This window comes from Hakea prostrata, chromosome 7 (genome assembly GCF_041222555.1).
Source record: "Hakea prostrata isolate BN-2017 chromosome 7, UWA_Hpros_2, whole genome shotgun sequence".
NCBI lineage: Eukaryota > Viridiplantae > Streptophyta > Magnoliopsida > Proteales > Proteaceae > Hakea > Hakea prostrata.
Window position 1 is genome coordinate 16,329,346 of NC_142606.1, and position 8,944 is coordinate 16,338,289.

The following is an 8,944-nucleotide window of genomic DNA, read 5'->3' on the forward strand; positions in this document are numbered from 1 at the left end:
GTCTGACCTGAAAATCCTTTGTTGTTTCAGGTTGAAGAAGATCGGAGGTGAAGATGACGCTGTTTAGGGTAATGGGTAGGTCGTTCTGTCCAAGCAATGTCAGGCAATTTTCGGCGAAAGGTTGCTGTTTCCGTTTGCTGTTTCAGGTTGAAGAAGATCGGAGGTGAAGATGACGCTGTTCAGGGTAATGGGTAGGTGAGTCCGTGAGTAGGTCGTTCTGTCCAACCAGCAATTTCCGGCGAAAGGTTGCTGTTTCCGGCGAAAGGTTGATGTTTCGCCGGGAAATCGCTGATTTTCCGTCGAATAGTTGATGTTTCGCCGGAAAATCGCCGATTTTCCGGCGAAAAGTTGTAGTTTCGATATCGCTCCTGCTTTTAATTCGCTCTTTATCGAACCAGGCGAATTTCGCCGATATTTCGCCGAAATTACGTTCCTTGGCGTGGTGTAGAATATTAATTTCTACCACAAAGAATAAAATGAAAAAGTAAATTTAATTTCGAGTTATATCTACAGTTCATTGTATCGGTGATATATCGCCCTGTGTCCGCAACACGACTCCTCTAGCGACACGATATTTACCATATATCGTCGACATATCATCTGTGTCGACGGATATATGTGAAGCATGAGCCATACTCAACATAATTGTATAATGAATTGTAAAATTTAGTACATCTCTTTATTAATTGTGTATTTGTGTTCTCTTTACATATTTACATTAGTTTATATGAATTTTCCAAACTTCCAGTTTTGCCCGCATATAGCCGGACATGTGTCAATTATAAACTTTAGATTAGGTGATGTTTTAGGTCAAAATAACACTTTCAATGTGTTTATTAACCTCAAATTATGTTACATGTCAAAATTCAGGACCTGAAATACTATTCGAAATAGGGGTTCGATTTTTCATCAAACCCCTGCCAAAAGTCGGCCGACTTTTGGCGACATGTCGCCAGGGTCCGACACGGCGACACAGGCCGACTTGTCGGACCTTGGTTATATCACATATTAGGACTCTTCTGAAACACATCTTTTGGTTTTCTTGCTTCAAGAAATAAATAACCGACCGAAAACTATTTGAGTGTTTTAATTATTATGATAATTTGAAAACATTTTCTTTTTTAACAAAATAATATCAGACTACCCAAGAAAAACAAAACAAACAACACTAACTGGCTAAAAGATTGTTGGGGGTAATTGTATTACAAATTCTTCAAACATATAAAAGTGAAATTGCAATACAATTGAGAGATGAAGATCTTTAGCAAATTTGAAGAGCTTGAAGTAACAACCGAATGAACCACTGATTGATGAGGTTGAGTCACACCTTGATGCTGTCTTTAAGGTAATTGATGCACCCTACTACCAAGGGTTCTTCGCACCACCACCTCCAAGATAAAGCAACCTCCAACTAGAAGATGAGGTAGTTCTTCTAGTCCCTTAAAGGAGCCAAAAGCTAGAGCACAACACTTAGACAACTCAAGAAAGAAATGAACTTTGTAAAACAAATAATGTGAGTGAGGAGAGTCACAATAGCACACAATATACAAGGAAGGGTTGGGTTTATATAGGCCCAAACCACACCTCCCCACAAGGGAAGAATCAATTCTTCACTAATGGAGAATCAATGGTTTGTCCCTCCTCCACTAATGTGAATAAACCCCCTTGACCTAACCTCCCCACTACTTGGGGAAGTAACTCTCATATTCACTTCTTTGGAATGAATAGGCTTTAACCCATTCAAAGACCTTAACCCCTACTCATGATAATGGCCATGAATGGTCATGAAGTTGAAATGAGAAATAAAGGTCAAAAGTTAGAATTTAAGTAATTCTACCATTCAAGTTAGCCCACCTCATTACCATGATCAAGACCTTTAAGACCCATGACCAATGTCATGAAGAGCCTCATAACCAAAGCCATGAAGGGCCTCCTTTACTCATGGTGCCTCATTACCACCCTTATCTCATGGTGCTTCATTACCACCCTTACCTCAAGGGTCCCATACACAAACAAAACAATTAAATAAAAGAAATACAAAAACTAATTTTGAAACTTAATATATAGATTTTAATAAAAAACCTAACAAAGATCCAGCTTCAAGATATCTTCCAATTCCAAGAAGGGGTTCTGAAAAATGGCTAGAATCAGTCTGCAGTTTTGTTATTGCTCCTTCTTTCATGGCAAAATTTGACATGTCCCTTAAAACGAACATCTTATAGATGTTTATGGGATCCACTTAGAATGTACTTTAATAACAGAGTACTACCAAACTGGGAGCATTGGTCAAATTTTTTTTTTTTTGGGTAAATACCACGCACACCATCCCTTCTTAACTTACAAAGTTATCAAACAGTTCTCTTCTGTTGATTTTTTATATTAAATATCTTCTTAGAATCACAAATCACCCCAATTGAAAATATATTTTAATTTAAATTATAAGTTACCTTCAACTACATAGTAGTTAGAAACTTATAATCTTAAATTACCTTCAATTTATATTATTGTTAAAACCTAAAATACCCTCAATTATTTTAATAGTTAGAACCCTATTATTTTTATTATTAAAATTTCAAAATACTCATATGCTCTTTATCTACTCGTTAATTTTTCATTAGAACTAAAAAGAAAAAAGGAAATCAATCAACAACAAATTTAACTTTCCTTCGTACGTTTCATTTTCCTTTTCCTTTTCCTTTTTCTCTTATAACGAAAGAAATGCATTTAAACTAAAAGACCTAGGGCTATTGTGGGTCTTAGAATAATTAATTTAGGGTAATTTAATGTTTTAACTTCTTAAGTAATTAAGGGTATTTTAATAATAATATTACTTAAAGGTAATTTGAAATTTCAATTAAACAATCTTTTTAATTTATGGTAATTTGAGATTTTAGAAAATTCCATGGTTGAGTGTGTAATTCTTTTGCTAATTATTTATAAATTTGGTCCTTTTATTGAAATAAAAATTACTATATAGATTAAAATCGGTTGAAAATCCAGGTTTGGTTTAGATATGTTGAAAAATCTAAGCTTGCCTTATTATGCGGTGATGTAAAGAGGTGTGGATGATGATGTTTTATTATATATACTTTGAAGCAGTGAAAATGGAGAACATGTTGAAGAACAATTTTTGTTGAAAAAACTAAAAATGTTTATTTCGGCCTTTTTCCTTCCATTTAATCTCTACGATAAGAAGAAAAAAAACATCAACAATATATCCACAGTAGGGATGTCAACGGTGCGGTTTCGGGCTCAATAACATTCAGCCCAAATGTTAGCAAAATAACGGGTTTGGATTGGTTTCGGGCTAGGCTTAATGGTTTGGACTAACGGTCTATATTCAGGTTAACTAACGATTTGGGCTAATAATTTATGGTATGCAAGAAAAATAATAAAAATAAATGGTCGAACATCGTATAACAATAACCAAAATTCTATGGAAAACAAAATTGCTATTAATTATTTTTCATTAAAAAAATGAAAAGTCATTCGATGTTGTAGAAATCAAACTCTCCTTATAAAAATCAATAAATCAAATAATAGGAAGTAACATACAAACTACAAGCTCATTCCTTAAGTTCCATCGAATAGTCCTGAAACAAATCTTCAAACCAAAAATCCTTTTAAATTATAACTTATGCTTTGATTGATTGTCTTGAAATTAGGTTATTGTTTTGTGAAAATGTTGATTTTTTTTTTTTTATATTCCATTCTATGAAATCCGTCTATTTTTTTTGTTGGTATTTAGTTGATATGCAAAAAAAATACCTCTCGCAAACGCAGAGGTCTTTTAGTTGCGCATATTAATATCTCCATCCCCTGGCTTAATAAAGCCTCTTTGTTAAGGGTGTCGATTCGGTACGGTAACAGTAATTCGGTACGGTATTGAATTTGAAAACCTCAAACCATAACCGTACCGTACCATATTTAAACGGTACGGTATGAAAACGGTAATTTAAAAAACGATACGGTATGAAATCGGTATGGAAAAACGGCACGGTTCGGTATACGGTGTTGTTTTGTTACGGTATTGTATGGGAACATACCAAGTTTGGAACATGCAAAAAAACACAATGTGAATTATAATAAGTATACATCAACGTACAGTGACTTATACAACCACACTACCACAATTAGTGTAGAAATTCATAACATCCTTCCCCACTCTCCCTTTCTGAGTACTCTCTGTACTCTGTCAGACCCACTATTCTTCTTCTAATCCAAATAAAATTACCTACTGGAAGTACAATTTCATCAACTGGAAACAGATAAGAAGAGAAAGACCTATATATAATATAAGTGCTTAAGCTCTCACTTATTAACAAGAAGTGGATCAAGAACAGTGGATGGATTGAAGAAGCAGCAGCAAGTAAATGACTGTTGCAATGAAGCCGGCGATAAGAGCTCAAGTTACTCTGTCGCAGCACTTGGGAACTTGACCACAGATAGGCAACCAACCAGCATGGCTATTCCCTTTGTTACCCACATATGCAATTGCTAAAGCTGCTGAAATGCTTGAGCTGAGCAACATTGCCATGATCTACAAAATCCCATAAAAGAGCAATTTCATTAAATCTATCCATTTTTCAAATTCACAAACTCAAACCAAGAACAGAGGAGTTGAATTACCACATCAAGTGCCACAACCAAGCGCCAAAGGAGACTCTCTTTGGGAAGGAAAATAACCAGCAACCCATAAACACTAACAATGGCATTCGTTAACTGTAACCTCTCTGTTATCTCCTTCGTTGATGCGGAGAAGCTTGAAGCCATCAGCATAAGCCTGCAGCAGATGACCATAAACATCAAAAGTAGGTTCCAAAGGACATCAAACTCGATGCCAAACAAGGGAAAGTAGGCTCAAACATGTTGATATACATAAGAACTAACATCAAATTCATGAATATTTCATCAACAATTACCTTGTAAATAAGTATTCTAAGCAATCCAAGGGCACCAGCAAGGTGACAATCAGCCCACCGAACCAGAAAAAGAAACAAATGCGCAACGAGCTATAAGACAATCTCAACAGCCGCTGCCTCTGCTCTCTGTTCTTCTCTTTGATTGTGATGAACAAAGGAAAGTTAGTGTTTAGAATTAGGGATTTAGGGTTATAGTTATGCGGTAGACGATATGAAAAACGGGACTCGGTATTCGGTTTAGCGGTACGGTAAACGGTATTTACCAACGGTATGACACCATTTACCATAACCGTACCGAATGACCAAATTCGGTAACGGTACATACCGTACTGAATTTCGAAACGGTACGGTATGGTACGGTTTAAACGGTTCGGTACGATACGGTTTAAACGGTTCGGTACGGTACGGTTTAACGGTTTTTTAACCATATTGACACCGTTACTTTGCGTACTCCGGCCTTTTCGAGACCTTGAGGTTAGATTATCATTATTTGATGGTTGACTGAGTCAGGTTCTTTTTATATTTGTAATAGTCACTTGATTGGTTATTTTACTCTCTGAAGTTCTACTAATATAAACTTCAAAAGAATGCAAGGTACAATGCTAACATATGCAAGTATGTCCCACTGTATAAAGGATGTTTTTCATGTGGGATTGGTCTTGTAGCTAAGTTGGGTTACCTATTCCATTAAAACTAATAGGTCATTACAAAATAAACTAACCCAACAAATGTGGAAAATGTTTTAACCACTGCACAAGAACTGACCTCTTGGTGGGCAAGCATTTGTGCAACAGTTAAGTTGCGGTGTTACAATCACCAAGTTTGGGTTTTGAAACATGGAAACAGCCTCCTGTAAAGCAAGTGTGTGGCTACGTAGACATGTGTGGCTACTTCACGGGTTGCTTGCTTAGTATTTCCTCGTTCAGCCCCTGAGGTTATATTATCTTGATATTTGAGAGTTGGGTGAGACTAGTTCATTTTTTATTTGAAATAATTTCATTTTCTTGGATATTCTGCAGTTCTAGTTTCTAGTATTGCAACTTCATAATTTGTGAAAAGCAAGGTAGAATGGTAGAGTTATAAAGTGAGTCATAACTGTACACACTGAACTAGTGGGGAAGATGTTTTAACCAACTACATATGAAATACCCTTCTGGATGAGGCTTTTGTGACCATGTGAATGGCTAGAAACATGTGAAATGTAAGGTCAAACCAGTATCAAAAGTTTTAAAAGGGGACTAAGGCTGGCTTGCAGGAGGGAAAAAAATTCTTGAAAATTATCGGATGTCAAATTTTTAATCATTTCACAAGCTATTGAAGACTCAAGTTGGCATGGACGGTTCATATTTTTTGTGAAGCTTTTGGATGCTGAAGTCCTTAAGCAAAATCCTTAAAGCTGTCTTATTTGCAGCTGCTGATATTGTTTCCATGTATATATAATGTCCTGTTTTATGTGTGTATCTTGGGTTTCCATAATTGTTACCATCTATAGCTCTTTTTTTGAGGTGAATTATTGAATAGCTTTTAGGTACTTAGGATGGGTGACTATGAAGTGTTTATGGTTGGTTAGAAACTTCATTGGGTGCTTAATTATACTTGGAAGATGAGCCAAGGAAAGCTTTCTACCATCCATGGTAGTATGGTACTTCATACCTCTCTTCAGTTGGTAAGCATACATATTTGTCTGGTTCACTTAGATATCCATATTATTGTTGAGAATTATGCAAGATTCAAGGCTGTTGCCTTTGTGCGCATGACCTAGCTAGCAGAGTTGGTGCTCAAGTTATTGAGTTTCTAATTTTAGAGAAGTATCTTTGGTGCAGAAGTTTTAAAGAGTTTGAGTTGCGTAATTTCTATTCTTCTATTTTCATACTTTCCTTTTCTATGCTTTCTATTTTGGACAGATTTTTGAGTTAGTGATTTCGGTCCATGAATTGTATTTTATTTCCTTTTTTAGAGGACAAGTATTTTTGTCTCTCAACCTGTAACATGGACCTTCGAATCTATAAATAGAGACGGCCTGCGACTGTGGGAGTTCTATCTAGAATAGCAGGCTCTTGCTACTTGTTCTTCTCCTCTGTTCTCCTTCTTCTTCTCTATTTTCCTTTCAGTTCAGCTACGTTTTTTATTGTTTGAAGCTTGATTTCTAATAATTGTAATTCAGTTTCTTTATCTGATTGCATCGTGCGTAAACTTAGTACCTGTCCCTTTGGATGAATGAAAAACATTATTAACCAGAGCCTCAGAAGGGGCGAGAAAAGAATGTGCATGGGGGGGGGGGGGGACGGGAATGACAGATTTTTATTTGCGGCAGCAGCAGGATGGTTAGGATTTAGCCACATAATCAAAAATAAATCAGACGGTCATCCGGCTTCAATTCCCCTACCGAAAGGATAGTAGCATATGGGGTACCTAGCCATGCAACTGTAAACTCTACCTAAGTATGTCATCCAGTAGTTATGACAATTCTGGAGACATCAGCAGGCATGTGTCCCATACCACAGCCTTTTGATATCCCAAGCTAAGATATCCCAATAGAATACCTATTCCATCAGAAACACGTACTATCAACCATCATCATATCACATTCATAATCGACAAAGTGTGTATGTATAAACAATACAAACAGCAGTCATATAACAAGATCAGCATGTGAAACATGGTTACAACAGTATATAGAATAAAAGAACAGTAATAAATGACATTGGACAAGCATGTTCAAGTCAATTCATAAAGACAGGATTGTATGTCCTTACTTGCATATGAGTAATCGTCCGTAAAAAGGAATCCGTAAAAATTATAAAACTTTCTCTTCAAACAGAGGGAACCTATATACAGGGTTACAATAAGGTATAAGTCGAATTAATCAAATCGGATCAAAACCAAAAGTCAATTGGTCACTAGAAACCAGCCGGTCGCTTAGGCTGAGCGACCGCCACTAGTGACTGCCCCAAAAACAGTGAGTTTCAGATCCGAAACTCAGGCTTTTGATCATCCATTTTCAATCCAAATTTCGAATGATCATAGTCTGAATCTCAAATATAACACTCCTATAGCCAAAGGTGAAACAAAACCTAAACAAGGACATCAAATTGGTTAACCAGAAACCTTCCCTTGATTAGATCAGCCCTTTTCACGAAAGCAGAGTGTCGTTTTCGGATCTGATCTCACCAAGATCATCAGAATGGTAGACAATACACTAGAAGAGGGTGAAACAAAACCTAAACAAGGAGATCAAATTGGTTAACCAGAAACCTTCCCTTGATTAGATCAGCCCTTTTCACGAAAGTAGGGTTTCGTTTTCGAATCTGATCTCACCAAGATCATCAGAATGGTAGACAATACACTAGAAGAGGGTGCAAATTTGCGCCAAGATTGCCCTAAGATGTTTATTTGCATGCTGAGTTCCTGTCAAGGGTGGAGGAATCACAACACACATGAGGGCTTCACACGTCCTAGAAGTGGAGTCCTAAGAGCTGAAGGCCATAGTCTTGATTCCTTGCCAACTCATTCTAGTGAACCCTAGAGGCATTTTTGGTTTGTTGACCTGGGAGCCTCCTACGGAGGGGGTCATCAAGTGCAACGTGGACGCGTTGGTAGGGCGTCATAGAAGGCTGAATCAGGTGGATGGTACCTTTCGAAGAAGAAGGGGAGAGTATCAAGGAGTTTTTGCCCATGTGATTCTTGAGTGTTCTATTGTGGTAGCGGAGTTCAGGGCAATTTTAGTCGGCCTTGAGATAGTGGTTGACAGTCGTTGGAAGCCCCTTGTCATAGAGTCTGATGAGAGGTAACTCTATGGTAGGGGAAGTTGGCTGGTGGATTGTATTAGAGACATCTTTGGCGTTGACAAAACCACGCGATTTAGCTACATGTGCAGATCCACAAACAATGTTGCTGATTAGATGTCGAAATCGAGTTTGCCACAGGGACTTCAATCGATTTTCTATCGAGACCCTCATCCGAAGGTGATGAATGTTTTTCTGGTTTTTTTAGGCTTGAGATAATGGTGACGACGCTATCAG

The 8,944-nt window shown here is 37.1% G+C and overlaps 1 pseudogene across 1 annotated transcript; it reads right to left on the bottom strand.

The window, feature by feature from the left end:
* Positions 1-3,599: 3,599 nt before the first annotated feature.
* LOC149010157 (CASP-like protein 1C1) lies at positions 3,600-7,187 on the bottom strand (annotated as a pseudogene). Its single transcript, XR_016174824.1, has 3 exons — positions 4,923-7,187; positions 4,630-4,783; positions 3,600-4,540 (listed from the first exon to the last, which is right to left on the bottom strand). The product of XR_016174824.1 is annotated as a CASP-like protein 1C1 (transcript).
* Positions 7,188-8,944: the final 1,757 nt, after the last annotated feature.